General features: G+C 43.8%; 9 non-coding genes across 9 annotated transcripts; all 9 read left to right on the forward strand.

The window, feature by feature from the left end:
- Window positions 1-5,789: 5,789 nt before the first annotated feature.
- On the forward strand, window positions 5,790-5,871 carry trnas-uga (transfer RNA serine (anticodon UGA)). The gene has a single exon. It is a non-coding gene; the product is annotated as a tRNA-Ser (tRNA).
- A 4,270-nt stretch (window positions 5,872-10,141) lies between these two features.
- trnas-uga (transfer RNA serine (anticodon UGA)) lies at window positions 10,142-10,223 on the forward strand. Its single transcript has one exon. It is a non-coding gene; the product is annotated as a tRNA-Ser (tRNA).
- A 417-nt stretch (window positions 10,224-10,640) lies between these two features.
- trnas-uga (transfer RNA serine (anticodon UGA)) lies at window positions 10,641-10,722 on the forward strand. The gene has a single exon. It is a non-coding gene; the product is annotated as a tRNA-Ser (tRNA).
- Window positions 10,723-10,993: 271 nt separating this feature from the next.
- Window positions 10,994-11,075, forward strand: trnas-uga (transfer RNA serine (anticodon UGA)). Its single transcript has one exon. It is a non-coding gene; the product is annotated as a tRNA-Ser (tRNA).
- Window positions 11,076-15,345: 4,270 nt separating this feature from the next.
- trnas-uga (transfer RNA serine (anticodon UGA)) lies at window positions 15,346-15,427 on the forward strand. Its single transcript has one exon. It is a non-coding gene; the product is annotated as a tRNA-Ser (tRNA).
- Window positions 15,428-15,844: 417 nt separating this feature from the next.
- Window positions 15,845-15,926, forward strand: trnas-uga (transfer RNA serine (anticodon UGA)). Its single transcript has one exon. It is a non-coding gene; the product is annotated as a tRNA-Ser (tRNA).
- A 617-nt stretch (window positions 15,927-16,543) lies between these two features.
- trnas-uga (transfer RNA serine (anticodon UGA)) lies at window positions 16,544-16,625 on the forward strand. The gene has a single exon. It is a non-coding gene; the product is annotated as a tRNA-Ser (tRNA).
- A 722-nt stretch (window positions 16,626-17,347) lies between these two features.
- trnas-uga (transfer RNA serine (anticodon UGA)) lies at window positions 17,348-17,429 on the forward strand. The gene has a single exon. It is a non-coding gene; the product is annotated as a tRNA-Ser (tRNA).
- A 270-nt stretch (window positions 17,430-17,699) lies between these two features.
- Window positions 17,700-17,781, forward strand: trnas-uga (transfer RNA serine (anticodon UGA)). The gene has a single exon. It is a non-coding gene; the product is annotated as a tRNA-Ser (tRNA).
- Window positions 17,782-18,307: the final 526 nt, after the last annotated feature.

Here is an 18,307-nt window from a genome sequence, read left to right on the forward strand (position 1 = left end):
TTCAGGTACTGTTGAATTGTTCTGACATGCTCTGGTTCCCATGACAACAACTGGTCACAGGAAGTGCTAACTTGTGATGTCACTTTGTAAACAAACCAGCCTAGGTGGCTAAGCTAACCTAACCTAGCGTCCATCCAGCTTAGGCTAAGCTAACCTAACCTAGCATTCATCCAGCTTAGGCTAAGCTAAATAATAACTTCTACAGTTAGCAGTTAGCACCATTCACTTGAAGCCTTAATTACAGCTTTTGTTTACACAGTGCAAAGTATTCTAGAATACTTTCTTTAACCCCAGTTATGGTTTCTAATTCTTCACTTTCCGTACTTTCAATTCTTCTCAGCTAAATTTCACCTTCACTAGTTAGGCGTAGTCCTGGCTGAGCGCTGTAGGCAAAATTTGCAGATTCCCTGTCAATTAAACTTAAGTTTAACTACATGTAAACTGTGTAGCTAGAGAAGTATCTGTATAGTAATGAGAATTTTCATTAGCATGTTGACTAAACCTTTGAAGGGACACACAGAGTGGTCTTGAACACGCAACCCCTGTAACCCACCATGGAGTGTTGGTCCAAGCAAATTCAAAGTTTAGTCACTAGTGCTACTGACTATTCTCACATTCAGATCATTCCCGCTGTTTTGACCACTCACCTACGTTTTATTTTTATTTTTACTTTAATAATAATAGCAGTCAGCTATTACCTTGTCTTTTCGGTCATCTATATTATTCAATTCCATTTCCTCTCTTGTTGGAATGTGGTTCCATTTCCCATAGGGCCCAGAAAGGAAACAGAGACACCTTTATTTGTGATTTTGTTTATTTTCAACAAGTGCACTCATTTTTATGACCCTGCAACACAAGTAATTTCAACGATTACTAGGGCATAACTATAGTCCTGAGGATTGATAATAAGCATAATTTGAATAGGAAAGCTGTCCTTTTTCCCCCTATCATTCACTTCGTCAAGCCGTAGTGAACCACTACGAAAGTCCAGAGAAATAATTTAGTCATAAGAACCATCTTAAGTCATTTATTTAATCTCGGATAGGCCCTTTCCAGGAAATACTATCAGAACCAATATAAGTCTTAGCCTCCTAACATCCACAGCTAAGATAAGGATACAAGACACACTTCACTAGCTAGCTACACGTGAAACGCATAGCTTTATGCTACATTCCTAGCGAACCCATTAAACCTTGGTTCTGAACTTTTAGAGGTCATGCATTTGTCTCACCACAAGTGCGACAAAATGTCACAGAGCCTCTGCTTAACCTGACCTTAACGTTCCAGCTTACCAAAGACTATGACAAACAATGGACACTATGAGAACCCACCTCTCATACCCCTCCAACCACCCACGAACGCCGTCTGCACCCACCGACAACCAATGCCCCAGACAACCGACGTCAACCGGCACATGCTGCGTGCACAAGACAACATTCAGCGTTCTGCACCTGATGCCATCACTGCGCCACAGCTTGTGGTGCACAGTGCAAAAGGGGGGTCATGCCAATGTATGCCCATGACGCACCATGTGCTGCACACCGCAGCACCAGAGACACTTGCAAGACACCGAACCAAGTGGCATACCGGCGTCCTCAAAAGCGGAAAGACTGTCCTAGCCAACCAAGGACGACACTCGCTGAAATTTTTCCTCCCTTTCTCTTTCTCTCTCCCTTTCACTTTTACCAGGATGCTGCTGTGCCTCCAGCCAACCAGAGGGCAGGCGCAATCGGACATCTCACCAGGTCCGGCATCAGGCATCGTCCTAAGGGAACAACCAGGACTCCTTTTCTGCCGGACTCGCACTCAGAAAGTGTATGTGCCACCTGATCCTCGCAACGCCTACAGAACACAATACAGCTGGGTAGGGGCCGATTGACAGAAGACGCCCTCACTCACGCTGAGGCCGATGTCGAGCACATGCTCAACGAACTTGAGAAAATGACTATCACACAAGCGGAGTTAGGTGGACACAACCACCGCTCCAAACAGTTCCGGGGAGCTTTGCCCGGAGCCGCCGCCACTCTGTTTAACACTTGTATGTCCAGTGTGAATACAGTGAACCTAGCCACCGTGAGGCGGCATGCAGCCCGAAATCCAGACCGAGATTCCACAGATAAAAGAGCAACTCGCAACACAGAGTGCATCCCTGCAGACCATCGACAAGACACTAAAGGGGATTGTGGTAATTTTCAACACTCACAGCGTTCTGCTGACCCAGACAGTGAACTCCATGAAACAGCTGTTTACTGTCTTCCAGAATGACTTTGCTCAAACTCAGCTGGTAACAGCCCTGATGACAGACACGCTGCTGGAGGTGAACTCCTCCATTGACAGCCTAGCCATGGGTAGAATTCCACCGCACCTGATACCCTTAAGCCTTGTGCAAACCGTGCTGGCTTCCGCCATCACCACGCCAACTGACTCTCTACAAATACACCTTGCCCACTCGCTGGGTAGGGCCATCCCACTCTGTGTCGACCACAAGCAGAGAAAAGGGGGCTTTCTCCTGAACTTACCCATCACAGTCAAGCCGAATCCACCGGCTCAAGAACATTGGCAATGTCAGATTCTGAAAGGTAACACTCACATCAAGATCCGCACGCCGTACGTGATTGACTTGCACGACAGCGACACTAAGCTGTCCCCAGCTCCGAATCCACACATGTGCACACTGACCAAAGACATTCACTATCTCTGCCCTAACAAACCCTTCCTCAGAGACAACACTGACGGAATCTGCGGGCTGCAGATCAGCGACACCCGCTGCCCTGCCGTAGCTAAGCCTCGCACTCAAGTCATCAAGCCCCAAGCAGAAATTGTAAGTGGCAGGTGGCTCATTAACACTCCTGTGCGCACAGCTGCACTCACTTACGACCAGAATGACACTGACACCTGTGTCACCTCGCTCCACCAGAGCAGGTGAATTCAAGTACCGAAAGGTGCCATCCTTCACCGTGACAACCTGGCATGGTACCATCTTCCAAGCAAAGACCACAAATTAGAACTGGAAATCCCATCCTTCTCCAGTAACCACACTTTCACCCTAACTCCAGAACAGGAGTTGTGGTTTGCGAAAGGGGGGGGGGGTCCCAGCTAATTGACATTTATCCTATCGACACAGCCCTCCAAGCTTTGTCTCAACTGCCCTACTTAACCACCACACCTGCTGTCCAATCCTGGATTGCGGCCGACCCTACGCTGGGTACCTCTATCAACCACACCCAGACGCTCAACAGTCATCCTGCGCAAGAGGCTCAACGAGGTGCGAACATCTACAGCCAAGCCCACGGGACCCTCAGGAAGAGGGTACCACTCTGGAGGCTGCGTCGAACTTAATCAAGCTGAGGCCTCAGCCTGAGAGCACCTGCTACCCGATCATCATGATTCACCTGTCATCCGTCCATTGTGATGATTGTTGTCCGATTAAGTCCACACAGGGACTTCATAAGACAAAAAGGGGGACTGTAAGGACTGGGCTAAGTGGGTGAATCTGAATAACTAAATACATCCTGATAAAGACCAAAAATCTCTGAATGTAAATTAACCCAAACACACACACACACATTCCCCCAACAGTGAAGACCACACTCAGGACAGAGCGTGGTGTCCGATTACAAGACATTTTATGACTGATCGGAATGTCCCAAAGGAAGTGGATTCCAAAGCGAAAAGAAACTTCTTTTCTTTAAAAGACATTTAACCAGATATGTTCAATGTGTTTTTATGTGTGTCCATTTGCCCATGTCACATTGGAATGACTATGATTTTATCGTAGCTTAAAGTGAATTATAAATACCTTCATTATGCATTTTAAATATAACTGTCTATTCCCATAACTTGTACACATAGTTCTGGACACCTCCAGAATGCTTTCGGTGTGATCAATCAGAATACGTACAGTAATATCCAGTAAAATATAGTTTACTATGTTTTCCATCTTTGGAGTGAAAAGAGACCAAAACTAACATCACTGGTGTTCTTAGATAACAGCGTTTACGACCCAAAGGAATGTTCACAGAACTGTGGCTCTCTCTGAATTCTAACCAAGGAGGAGTAATGAATCCTGTATTCATATATATATATATATATATATATATATATATATATATATATATATATATATGCTTTTATATATCCACTTGAGAATTTTATGAACAATGTATCTAATTTCCCTATTTCATGAGTTGCCTTTTTGTGGTTTGGTCTATGTTTCTCGACAACTCTAATGCGATAATGTTTTAAACTTTGCCAACTAATGTTTAACCAAATCCATTTGTGGCAAGTTTGGTCTCGATAAACTCCAATCTTCATTCCCCATTTGTTAATTGACATTACATTTTGCTAAACTTTGTGACACATTAGTATTATAAGAATTGTGAAGATTCTTCTCTTAAACACCCAATGAAACTAGAGATTTAAATGCCTGGTTATACCACAAAGGGTCATAAAATCTCCCTCCAAAGGGACAGCTCCTGATTGGACCCTCTTCCAAAGAAGGCGGAAACGTCAGGTCTTCAAAAGGACTGAATACCAGTTTATCGCGCTCTTACTTCGCCTGTCCTTGTGTCATAATGTAACGTCTCGCCTCCGGGCGAGCTCTTCGCCTTTCTCTTATTTGTGTCTAGTTTGTGTTTTTCAGTCTTAGATAAGTCTCCGTGTTTAATTCCAATCGCCGTGTGAAAAGAACACCGCGTGACATGTCTCTTCAGCAAATCCATCTACAAGGGACATTTAAACGAGCGCGCGCTCGTTTTGAAGGAGGAACACGCGCACGTGACCACGTGGCGAGAGACGCACACACGCTTCTTCACCAGCCATGCAAAGATGTGACGTTAACTCCGCGTGATTTCCCCGTAGAGATCTTTATTTCTTTTCTTTGTTCTTTGGCAACCCACATCTCTTTTCTAGCTTGAAGTGAGCAGATTTTTTGTGTAGGTGAAGACATTGTTGAACTCCTTATTGCCATCACAATATATTAGCTGAGTGGATCCTCTGCTGCTCACATCAAAATAATGGTTGGCCCCGGTGATCTCTGCTGCTCATATCCGGAAAGAAAATAGCATGTGACTCACTCACAGTGTAGTCGTGCCAGAGAGGTTAAGGCGATGCACATGATATCCATTGGGGTTTCCCCGTGCAGGTTCGGACCCTGCCGACTACGTGTCTCTTTGTCTGCTTGCGACATCCAAGATCTTTGTATGAGCTGCTTTTTCTCTAACATGGAAAATTGGGCAACCCACATCTCTTTTCAAGCCTGAAGTGAGAAGGTTTTTGTGTAGGTGAAGACGTAGTTGAACTCCTTTTTGCCAACACAATAACTTAGTTGAGTGGATCCTCTGCTGCTCACATCGACATTAATGCTTGGCCCCGGTGTTCTCTGCTGCTCACATCCAGAAAAGAAAATAGCATGTGACTCACTCACAGTGTAGTTGTGGCAAAGAGGTTAAGGCGATGGAGTCAAAATCCATTGGGGTTTCCCTGCACAGGGTCGAACCCTGCCAAGTACGTGGCTCTTTGTCTGCTTGCGACAGGAATTGTTACATCCAAGATCTTTGTACGAGCTGCTTTTTTTCTCTAACATGAAACATTGGGCAACCCACACCTCTTTTCAAGCCTGAAGTGAGAAGGTATTTGTGTAGGTGAAGACGTAGTTGAACTCCTTTTTGCCAACACAATATGTTAGCTGAGTGGATCCTCTGCTGCTTACATCAACATTTATGGTTGGCCCCGGTGTTCTCTGCTGCTCACATCCAGAAACGGAAATAGCATGTGACTCACTATCAAGAGTAGTCGTGGCCGAGAGGTTAAGGCGATGGACTTGAAATCCATTGGGGTCTCCCGGCGCAGGTTCAAACCCTGCCGACTACGTGAAGCACTGTATTGTCTTCGGGTCACGGCGAAGGTCCTTTGCCAGATCTGGAACCGGCAGGCTGCGGGAAAACCTTGGGATAAACAAAGACACAAAAATTAGCTTAGATGCCATTTTTCTTATGATGTAACGAGTACAACAGGATTTAACATCCACATTGATGGTTGTCCTCTGCTGCACACATCCAGAAAATAAAATAGCATGTGACTCACTCACAGTGTAGTCGTGGCCGAGAGGTTAAGGCGATGCACTTTATATCCATTGGGGTTTCCCCTTGCAGGTTCGGACCCTGCCGACTATGTGTCTCTTTGTCTGCTTGTGACATCCAAGATCTTTGTATGAGCTTCTTTTTCTCTAGCATGGAAAATTGGGCAACACACATCTCTTTTCAAGCCTGAAGTGAGAAGGTATTTGTGTAGGTGAAGACGTAGTTGAACTCCTTTTTGCCTTTTTGAATTGTGACATCCAGGATCTTTGTATGAGCTGCTTTTTTTTCTAAGACAGAAATTGGCCTCATTTCAAGCCTAAGTAAGCATTGTTTAAGGAGGATTAACACTTTAAGGTAAGTTCTGTTCAAATCCCTGTTTGGGTGAAAATATGACAGTTTGTTGCATACATTCCCTAATCACTTGTTGTCCTCTTCCCAGCCTTTGAGGGAGGTGTTCATCCTCTGCTGCTCACATCCAAGTCAAGTCAAGTCAAGTCATCCCCATTTATATAGCGCTTTTAACAATGTAGATTGTTTCAAAGCAGCTTTTTACAGAGATAAACATATAATTTAAGGTAACAGAGATTGGTTTGGTTTCATAGTGGTTCTTGAATAATGTTATTTCAAGCTAAAGTTAGTTTAGATTGATTCACTTCGAAATGGTCATTTGTTAATAAATTAGGGGCCGCTAAGATGACACCGTTCTCTCTAAACAGACTTTAAACACGAACCTGTGATAAACCTCTTTGTCTGCTTGCGACAGGAAATGTGACATCCAAGATCTTTGTACGAGCTGCTTTTTTTCTCTAACATGGAACATTGGGCAACCCACACCTTAACAGAATCTGGTATTTCAGATCACTTCCCTATTAGATTTGAGATCAGTGTTATACCACCCGCTAGTAAACCTGTCTCCTCAGCCTCTAGACGCCGCCTCATCACACCCTCTTTAGGTGTAGAGTTCGCTTCGGCGTTTATGGGCTCACAGTTTCATGCAATGAATGGTCTGGTCTCTCCTTTCTCCCCAGATAATGTTCTCTCTGCGTTTCATTCCACAAGCACTGAAATTTTAGACTCTATTGCCCCTTTTCGGACTAAATCTATTAAACCTAAGGTGGATCCCTGGTTAAATGTCACCACAAGGGCTCTTAGGAAACACTGTAAACAAGCCGAACGAAGGTGGAAGAAGGACAAACTATTTACATCACTAGGTTCCTAGCTGCATATCAGAGGGCTGTGAAGGTGGCGAAGATGCACTATCTTTCTTCGGTCATAACTAGCAGTTGTCATGAACCTAGAGTTTTATTTAATACCATTAACTCTGTGTTGAATCCATGTACCTCTGATCAGACAGAGGTTTCAATTAGTACATGTGAGAAATTTCTCAGTTATTTTACTGACAAGGTAGCATCTGTCAGGCAAAACTGCAGTGCTAATTTTAATGTGTTTGTTCCTACTGCTTCTGTGCTTCCTGCTGTTTTTGAGGATTTCAAGCCAGTTTCGTTTGCGCTGCTTTCTGAGATAGCGCAACACATGAAACCCACCTACTGTTCATTAGACATTGTCCCAGCCAGGATAGTGAAGGAAGTTTTTAATAGCGCCATTGGGTCGAGTTTACTCACTTTAATTAATTATTGTCTTGGTCTAGGTTGTGTCCCAGCTGCATTTAAACATGCTGTGGTCAGGCCGCTACTTAAGAAGCCAAATCTTGACCCTTCAGTATTATCTAATTTTAGACCAGTTTCTCATCTGCCTTTTCTGTCAAAGGTTTTGGAAAAAGTTGTTTTTATACAGTTACAAGCCTTTATGCAGAAAAATTCTGTGCTTGAAAAATTTCAATCGGGTTTTAGATCACGTCACAGTACTGAGTCAGCACTGCTCAGAGTACATAATGACATTGCCTTGTCTGTGGATGCTGGGAATCCTGCTGTTTTAGTGCTTTTGGACCTCACAGCGGCGTTTGATACGGTGGACCACGCAGTCCTCCTGTCTCGCCTCGAGCATTGTGTGGGCATTCGAGGTTTGGCCCTTCAATGGTTTAGCTCCTACTTAGCAAATAGGAGCTTCTCAGTTATGATTGGTGAATGCTCCTCGCCAGCTGCTCCTCTTTCTTGTGGGGTACCCCAGGGTTCAATTCTTGGCCCAATCTTGTTTTCTTTATATATGTTGCCCTTGGGAAGTATTATAGGAAAGCACAATCTGTCCTTTCATTGTTATGCTGATGATTTGCAGATTTATTTGCCTTTAAAACCGAATGATAGTGTCGCACTTGACTCCCTACTTAGTTGTATTGATGATATTGAGTTGTGGTTGTCACAAAATTTTCTTAGTTTAAACAAAGCAAAAAATGAGTGTATCATCTTCGGTAACCCAAATGGTTCAGCGGTGAGTTTGGGGGCTCTGGCGCCATACCTTAGGCCAGCTGTCAGAAATCTGGAAGTTATTTTTGATTGCAACATGAAATTTGACAAGCAAATTAGCAATGTTGTCAAAATGAGTTTTTACCAGCTTCGTCTTCTAGCTAAAGTTAGGCCTTTTCTTAACAAGCATGATCTAGAAAAGGTGATTCATGCTTTTATTAGTTTGAGGTTGGACTACTGTAATGCTCTTTATGTTTGCTGACAAGATAGGCTGAAAGGGCAGGAGTGGAGATGGATTTAAGATTTCTGAAGGAGATTGTGTGTTTGTTCTTGGTCAAGATAGGGAGATCAATGTTCATGGTGATTGCCATATGGTCAGAGATGTTAAGGTTAGAGCTGGAGAGGTGAGGTATGGTGAGACCAGTTGAAAACAGACCAGATCCAGGATGTGACCACGGCTGTGGGTAGGAAAGTTGACATGTTGAGTGAAGTTGAACAGTGTAGCAGTTCCAGGAATTCAGTGGCAAATTTACAGTTAGTGTCGATGTGAATGTTGAAATCTCCCAGAAGCAGAACAGAAAGTGAGATGGCAGATAACAGTTAAAAAGTCAGAAAACTCAGGTTTGTGTCAAATTTCAGTGATACAAAGGAAATACAGGTTATTGTCAGTTATGAATTCATTTAAAATTAGACTTTTATTGTTGAGTGAGCGGGTATTGAGCAAGGCCAGTTTCAGGTGATGTTGCTTTGTGATGGGTTGAGAAGACCGAGGAAGGGAGCGGAGATTAGATAGGCGCACGTGCCGTTTGTTGTGATGACGTAGTGTGGTAGTTGCAGTGCGCGAATTAGACCAGATGGATGGAATAGAGCTTGGGGTTGAAAAGTTGTAATTGAACATACGACCAGAGCCTCTGTGTGGAGGACGGCGACATAGTCCAGTTTCTCGGAAGAAGTTAATGCTGTCCAGACAGCGGTGGTTGTTTAGTGGGCGGAAGTCAGCAGCGAAGCAGAGCGGTGGCATGATTCAGGCGCGGTGCGCTAGTACAGAGCTAGCGCTTGCTTGCACTCAGATGCCGGGCGTCACAGTTCCAGTCCGATTCCAGCAAGTTAGTATGTCCTTTTCCTCGCGATCAGAGTGTTGTTCATCTGGTCGAAGGTCGTAGTTGAATCGGGCTCTTGTTGCTTGCTCTGGTGTTTGCCTTACGTGAGATTTCCTGGACAGACTATCCGCTTCTTATTATTATTCATTCATGCATTAACCGTTGCGATTCCGTTGTGATTTCCAGTTCTGAGGTGTCTAAGAAGATAAAGTGAACTTGTAGTAATAAAATTATTACTGTTTAAAATTAGGATAAAACTCGAGAGATTAAGGCGATGGACTTGAAATCCATTGGGGTCTCCCCGCGCAGTTTTGAACCCTGCCAACTACGTGGCTCCTTGTCTCTTTGCGAGAGGAATTGTGACATCCTTTGTACGAGCTGCTTTATTCTCTAACATGGAAAACTGAGCAACCCACATCTCTTTTCAAGCTTGAAGTGAGCAGGTTTTTGTGTAGGTGAAGATGTTGTTGAACTCCTTTTTGCCAACACAATATATTAGCTGAGTGGATCCTCTGCTGCTCACATAAAAATAATGTTTGGCACCGTTGTTCTCTGCTGCTCACATCCAGAAAATAAAATAGCATGTGACTCACTATCAAGAGTAGTCGTGGCCGAGAGGTTAAGACGATGGACTTGAAATCCATTGTGGTCTCCCCGTGCAGGTTCGAACCCTGCCGACTACGTGGCTCCTTGTCTCTTTGCGAGAGGAATTGTGACATCCTTTGTACGAGCTGGTTTATTCTCTAACATGGAAAATTGGGCAACCCACAACTTTTCAAGCTTGAAGTGAGCAGGTTTTTGTGTAGGTGAAGACGTTGTTGCAATGCTTTATCTGTAGAGTGGTATAGGGATCCTCCATAGGGAGAGGCTAGTTGGCACTTCAGCACTGCATTGTCATCGGGTCCAGGCAAAGGTCCTTCATCAGATCTGGATCCGGCAGGCTGCGGGAAAACCTTGGGAGAAACAAAGACACTAAAATTAGCTTAGATGCCATTTTTCTTATGATGTAACGAGTACAACAGGATTTAACATCCACATTGATGGTTGTCCTCTGCTGCACACATCGAGAAAATAAAATAGCATTTGACTTACTATCAAGAGTAGTTGTGGCCGAGAGGTTAAGGCGATGGACTTGAAATCCATTGGGGTCTCCCCGCGCAGGTTCGAACCCTGCCGACTACGTGGGTCCTTGTCTCTTTGCGAGAGGAATTGTGACATCCTTTGTACGAGCTGCTTTATTCTCTAACATGGAAAATTGGGCAACCCACATCTCTTTTCTAGCTTGAAGTGAGCAGGTTTTTGTGTAGGTGAAGACATTTTTGAACTCCTTATTGCCAACACAATATATTAGCTGAGTGGATCCTCTGCTGCTCACATCAAAATAATGGTTGGCCCCGGTGTTCTCTGCTGCTCACATCCAGAAACGGAAATAGCATGTGACTCACTATCAAGAGTAGTCGTGGCCGAGAGGTTAAGGCGATGGACTTGAAAACCATTGGGGTCTCCCGGCGCAGGTTCGAACCCTGCCGACTACGTGAAGCACTGTATTGTCATCGGGTCACGGCGAAGGTCCTTTGCCAGATCTGGAACCGGCAGGCTGCGGGAAAACCTTGGGATAAACAAAGACACAAAAATTAGCTTAGATGCCATTTTTCTTATGATGTAACGAGTACAACAGGATTTAACATCCACATTGATGGTTGTCCTCTGCTGCACACATCCAGAAAATAAAATAGCATGTGACTCACTCACAGTGTAGTCGTGGCCGAGAGGTTAAGGCGATGCACTTGATATCCATTGGGGTTTCCCCTTGCAGGTTCGGACCCTGCCGATTATGTGTCTCTTTGTCTGCTTGTGACATCCAAGATCTTTGTATGAACTTCTTTTTCTCTAGCATGGAAAATTGGGCAACACACATCTCTTTTCAAGCCTGAAGTGAGAAGGTATTTGTGTAGGTGAAGACGTAGTTGAACTCCTTTTTGCCTTTTTGAATTGTGACATCCAGGATCTTTGTATGAGCTGCTTTTTTTTCTAAGACAGAAATTGGCCTCATTTCAAGCCTGAAGTAAGCATTGTTTAAGGAGGATTAACACTTTAAGGTAAGTTCTGTTCAAATCCCTGTTTGGGTGAAAATCTGACAGTTTGTTGCATACATTCCCTAATCACTTGTTGTCCACTTCCCAGCATTTGAGGGAGGTGTTCATCCTCTGCTGCTCACATCCAAGTCAAGTCAAGTCAAGTCATCCCCATTTATATAGCGCTTTTAACAATGTAGATTGTTTCAAAGCAGCTTTTTACAGAGATAAACATATAATTTAAGGTAACAGAGATTGGTTTGGTTTCATAGTGGTTCTTGAATAATGTTATTTCAAGCTAAAGTTAGTTTAGATTGATTCACTTCGAAATGGTCATTTGTTAATAAATTAGGGGCCGCTAAGATGACACCGTTCTCTCTAAACAGACTTTAAACACGAACCTGTGATAAACCTCTTTGTCTGCTTGCGACAGGAAATGTGACATCCAAGATCTTTGTACGAGCTGCTTTTTTCTCTAACATGGAACATTGGGCAACCCACACCTTAACAGAATCTGGTATTTCAGATCACTTCCCTATTAGATTTGAGATCAGTGTTATACCACCCGCTAGTAAACCTGTCTCCTCAGCCTCTAGACGCCGCCTCATCACACCCTCTTTAGGTGTAGAGTTCGCTTCGGCGTTTATGGGCTCACAGTTTCATGCAATGAATGGTCTGGTCTCTCCTTTCTCCCCAGATAATGTTCTCTCTGCGTTTCATTCCACAAGCACTGAAATTTTAGACTCTATTGCCCCTTTTCGGACTAAATCTATTAAACCTAAGGTGGATCCCTGGTTAAATGTCAGCACAAGGGCTCTTAGGAAACACTGTAGACAAGCCGAACGAAGGTGGAAGAAGGACAAACTATTTACATCACTAGGTTCCTAGCTGCATATCAGAGGGCTGTGAAGGTGGCGAAGATGCACTATCTTTCTTCGGTCATAACTAGCAGTTGTCATGAACATAGAGTTTTATTTAATACCATTAACTCTGTATTGAATCCATGTACCTCTGATCAAACAGAGGTTTCAATTAGTACATGTGAGAAATTTCTCAGTTATTTTACTGACAAGGTAGCATCTGTCAGGCAAAACTGCAGTGCTAATTTTAATGTGTTTGTTCCTACTGCTTCTGTGCTTCCTGCTGTTTTTGAGGATTTCAAGCCAGTTTCGTTTGCGCTGCTTTCTGAGATAGCGCAACACATGAAACCCACCTACTGTTCATTAGACATTGTCCCAGCCAGGATAGTGAAGGAAGTTTTTAATAGCGCCATTGGGTCGAGTTTACTCACTTTAATTAATTCTTGTCTTGGTCTAGGTTGTGTCCCAGCTGCATTTAAACATGCTGTGGTCAGGCCGCTACTTAAGAAGCCAAATCTTGACCCTTCAGTATTATCTAATTTTAGACCAGTTTCTCATCTGCCTTTTCTGTCAAAGGTTTTGGAAAAAGTTGTTTTTATACAGTTACAAGCCTTTATGCAGAAAAATTCTGTGCTTGAAAAATTTCAATCGGGTTTTAGATCACGTCACAGTACTGAGTCAGCACTGCTCAGAGTACATAATGACATTGCCTTGTCTGTGGATGCTGGGAATCCTGGTGTTTTAGTGCTTTTGGACCTCACAGCGGCGTTTGATACGGTGGACCACGCAGTCCTCCTGTCTCGCCTCGAGCATTGTGTGGGCATTCGAGGTTTGGCCCTTCAATGGTTTAGCTCCTACTTAGCAAATAGGAGCTTCTCAGTTATGATTGGTGAATGCTCCTCGCCAGCTGCTCCTCTTTCTTGTGGGGTACCCCAGGGTTCAATTCTTGGCCCAATCTTGTTTTCTTTATATATGTTGCCCTTGGGAAGTATTATAGGAAAGCACAATCTGTCCTTTCATTGTTATGCTGATGATTTGCAGATTTATTTGCCTTTAAAACTGAATGATAGTGTCGCACTTGACTCCCTACTTAGTTGTATTGATGATATTGAGTTGTGGTTGTCACAAAATTTTCTTAGTTTAAACAAAGCAAAAAATGAGTGTATCATCTTCGGTAACCCAAATGGTTCAGCGGTGAGTTTGGGGGCTCTGGCGCCATACCTTAGGCCAGCTGTCAGAAATCTGGAAGTTATTTTTGATTGCAACATGAAATTTGACAAGCAAATTAGCAATGTTGTCAAAATGAGTTTTTTCCAGCTTCGTCTTCTAGCTAAAGTTAGGCCTTTTCTTAACAAGCATGATCTAGAAAAGGTGATTCATGCTTTTATTAGTTTGAGGTTGGACTACTGTAATGCTCTTTATGTTTGCTGACAAGATAGGCTGAAAGGGCAGGAGTGGAGATGGATTTAAGATTTCTGAAGGAGATTGTGTGTTTGTTCTTGGGCAAGATAGGGAGATCAATGTTCATGGTGATTGCCATATGGTCAGAGATGTTAAGGTTAGAGCTGGAGAGGTGAGGTATGGTGAGACCAGTTGAAAACAGACCAGATCCAGGATGTGACCACGGCTGTGGGTAGGAAAGTTGACATGTTGAGTGAAGTTGAACAGTGTAGCAGTTCCAGGAATTCAGTGGCAAATTTACAGTTAGTGTCGATGTGAATGTTGAAATCTCCCAGAAGCAGAACAGAAAGTGAGATGGCAGATAACAGTTAAAAAGTCAGAAAACTCAGGTTTGTGTCAAATTTCAGTGATACAAAGGAAATACAGGTTATTGTCAGTTATGAATTCATTTAAAATTAGACTTTTATTGTTGAGTGAGCGGGTATTGAGCAAGGCCAGTTTCAGGTGATGTTGCTTTGTGATGGGTTGAGAAGACCGAGGAAGGGAGCGGAGATTAGATAGGCGCACGTGCCGTTTGTTGTGATGACGTAGTGTGGTAGTTGCAGTGCGCGAATTAGACCAGATGGATGGAATAGAGCTTGGGGTTGAAAAGTTGTAATTGAACATACGACCAGAGCCTCTGTGTGGAGGACGGCGACATAGTCCAGTTTCTCGGAAGAAGTTAATGCTGTCCAGACAGCGGTGGTTGTTGAGTGGGCGGAAGTCAGCAGCGAAGCAGAGCGGTGGCATGATTCAGGCGCGGTGCGCTAGTACAGAGCTAGCGCTTGCTTGCACTCAGATGCCGGGCGTCACAGTTCCAGTCCGATTCCAGCAAGTTAGTATGTCCTTTTCCTCGCGATCAGAGTGTTGTTCATCTGGTCGAAGGTCATAGTTGAATCGGGCTCTTGTTGCTTGCTCTGGTGTTTGCCTTACGTGAGATTTCCTGGACAGACTATCCGCTTCTTATTATTATTCATTCATGCATTAACCGTTGCGATTCCGTTGTGATTTCCAGTTCTGAGGTGTCTAAGAAGATAAAGTGAACTTGTAGTAATAAAATTATTACTGTTTAAAATTAGGATAAAACTCGAGAGATTAAGGCGATGGACTTGAAATCCATTGGGGTATCCCCGCGCAGTTTTGAACCCTGCCAACTACGTGGCTCCTTGTCTCTTTGCGAGAGGAATTGTGACATCCTTTGTACGAGCTGCTTTATTCTCTAACATGGAAAACTGAGCAACCCACATCTCTTTTCAAGCTTGAAGTGAGCAGGTTTTTGTGTAGGTGAAGATGTTGTTGAACTCCTTTTTGCCAACACAATATATTAGCTGAGTGGATCCTCTGCTGCTCACATAAAAATAATGTTTGGCACCGTTGTTCTCTGCTGCTCACATCCAGAAAATAAAATAGCATGTGACTCACTATCAAGAGTAGTCGTGGCCGAGAGGTTAAGACGATGGACTTGAAATCCATTGTGGTCTCCCCGTGCAGGTTCGAACCCTGCCGACTACGTGGCTCCTTGTCTCTTTGCGAGAGGAATTGTGACATCCTTTGTACGAGCTGGTTTATTCTCTAACATGGAAAATTGGGCAACCCACAACTTTTCAAGCTTGAAGTGAGCAGGTTTTTGTGTAGGTGAAGACGTTGTTGCAATGCTTTATCTGTAGAGTGGTATAGGGATCCTCCATAGGGAGAGGCTAGTTGGCACTTCAGCACTGCATTGTCATCGGGTCCAGGCAAAGGTCCTTCATCAGATCTGGATCCGGCAGGCTGCGGGAAAACCTTGGGAGAAACAAAGACACTAAAATTAGCTTAGATGCCATTTTTCTTATGATGTAACGAGTACAACAGGATTTAACATCCACATTGATGGTTGTCCTCTGCTGCACACATCGAGAAAATAAAATAGCATTTGACTTACTATCAAGAGTAGTTGTGGCCGAGAGGTTAAGGCGATGGACTTGAAATCCATTGGGGTCTCCCCGCGCAGGTTCGAACCCTGTCGACTATGTGGGTCCTTGTCTCTTTGCGAGAGGAATTGTGACATCCTTTGTACGAGCTGCTTTATTCTCTAACATGGAAAATTGGGCAACCCACATCTCTTTTCTAGCTTGAAGTGAGCAGGTTTTTGTGTAGGTGAAGACATTTTTGAACTCCTTATTGCCAACACAATATATTAGCTGAGTGGATCCTCTGCTGCTCACATCAAAATAATGGTTGGCCCCGGTGTTCTCTGCTGCTCATATCCAGAAAAGAAAATAGCATGTGACTCACTCAGAGTGTAGTCGTGGCCGAGAGGTTAAGGCGATGCACTTGATATCCTTTGGGGTTTCCCCGTGCAGGTTCGGACCCTGCCGACTATGTGTCTCTTTGTCTGCTTGCGACATCCAAGATCTTTTTATGAGCTGCTTTTTCTCTAACATGGAAAATTGGGCAACCCACATCTCTTTTCAAGCCTTAAGTGAGAAGGTATTTGTGTAGGTGAAGACGTAGTTGAACTCCTTTTTGCCAACACAATATGTTAGCTGAGTGGATCCTCTGCTGTTCACAACGAAATTAATGGTTGGCCCCGGTGTTCTCTGCTCCTCACATCCAGAAATGGAAATAGCATGTGACTCACTATCAAGAGTAGTTGTGGCCGAGAGGTTAAGGCGATGGACTTGAAATCCATTGGGGTTTCCCCGCGCAGCTTCGAACCCTGCCGACTATGTGGCTCTTTGTCTGCTTGTGACAGGAATCATGACATCCAGGATCTTTTGTATGAGCTGCTTTTTTTTCTAACACAGAAATTGGGCTCATTTCAAGCCTGAAGTGAGCATTGTTTAAGGAGGATTAACACTTTAAGGTTAGTTCGGTTCAATTCCCTGTTTGGGTGAAAATCTGACAGTTTGTTGCATACATTCCCTAATCACTTCTTGTCCTCTTCCCAGCCTTTGAGGGAGGTGTTCATCCTCTGCTGCTCACATCCAAGTCAAGTCAAGTCATCCTCATTTATATAGCCTTTTTAAAAATGTAGATTGTTTCAAAGTAGCTTTTTACAGAGATAAACATATTATTTAAGGTAACAGAGATTGGTTTGGTTTTATAGTGGTTCTTGAATAATGTTATTTCCAGCTAAAGTTAGTTTTGATTGATTCACTTTCGTCGAAATGATCATTTGTTATTAAATTAGGGGCCGCTAAGACGACACCGTTCTCTCTAAACAGACTTTAAACACGACTCTAACATGGAAAATTTGGTAAACCACATCTCTTTTCATGATTGAAGTGAGAAGGTATTTTTGTAGGTGAAGATGTAGTTGAACTCCTTTTTGCCAACACAATATATTAGCTGAGTGGATCCTCTGCTGCTCACATCAAAATAATGTTTGGCCCCGGTGTTCTCTGCTGCTCACATCACGTAAAGAAAATAGCATGTGACCCACTATCAAGAATAGTCGTGGCCGAGAGGTTAAGGCGATGGACTTGAAATCCTTTGGGGTCTCCCCACGCAGGTTCGAACCCTGCAGACTACGTGGCTTCTAGTCTCTTTGCGAGAGGAATTGTGACATCCTTTGTATGAGCTGCTTTATTCTCTAGCATGGAATATTGGGCAACCCACATCTCTTTTCAAGCTTGAAGTGGGCAGGTTTTTGTGTAGGTGAAGACGTTGTTGAACTCCTTTTTGCCAACACAATATATTAGCTGAGTGGATCCTCTGTTGCTCGCATCAAAATAATGGTTGGCCCCGGTGTTCTCTGCTGCTCACATCCAGAAAAAAAAATAGCATGTGACTCACTCACAGTGTAGTTGTGGCAGAGAGGTTAAGGCGATGGACTTGAAATCCTTTGGGGTCTCCCCACGCAGGTTCGAACCCTGCAGACTACATGGCTTCTAGTCTCTTTGCGAGAGGAATTGTGACATCCTTTGTATGAGCTGCTTTATTCTCTAGCATGGAAAATTGGGCAACCCACATCTCTTTTCAAGCTTGAAGTGGGCAGGTTTTTGTGTAGGTGAAGACGTTGTTGAACTCCTTTTTGCCAACACAATATATTAGCTGAGTGGATCCTCTGTTGCTCGCATCAAAATAATGGTTGGCCCCGGTGTTCTCTGCTGCTCACATCCAGAAAAAAAAATAGCATGTGACTCACTCACAGTGTAGTTGTGGCAGAGAGGTTAAGGCGATGGACTCAAAATCCATTGGGGTTTCCCCGCACAGGGTCGAACCCTGCCAAGTACGTGTCTCTTTGTCTGCTTGCGACAGGAATTGTTACATCCAAGATCTTTGTACGAGCTGCTTTTTTCTCTAACATGGAACATTGGGCAACCCACACCTCTTTTCAAGCCTGAAGTGAGAAGGTATTTGTGTAGGTGAAGACGTAGTTGAACTCCTTTTTGCCAACACAATATGTTA

The sequence above is a fragment of the Siphateles boraxobius genome, unplaced genomic scaffold, assembly GCF_051911475.1.
Source record: "Siphateles boraxobius isolate OS27281-9 unplaced genomic scaffold, OSU_SipBor_1 7, whole genome shotgun sequence".
NCBI lineage: Eukaryota > Metazoa > Chordata > Actinopteri > Cypriniformes > Leuciscidae > Siphateles > Siphateles boraxobius.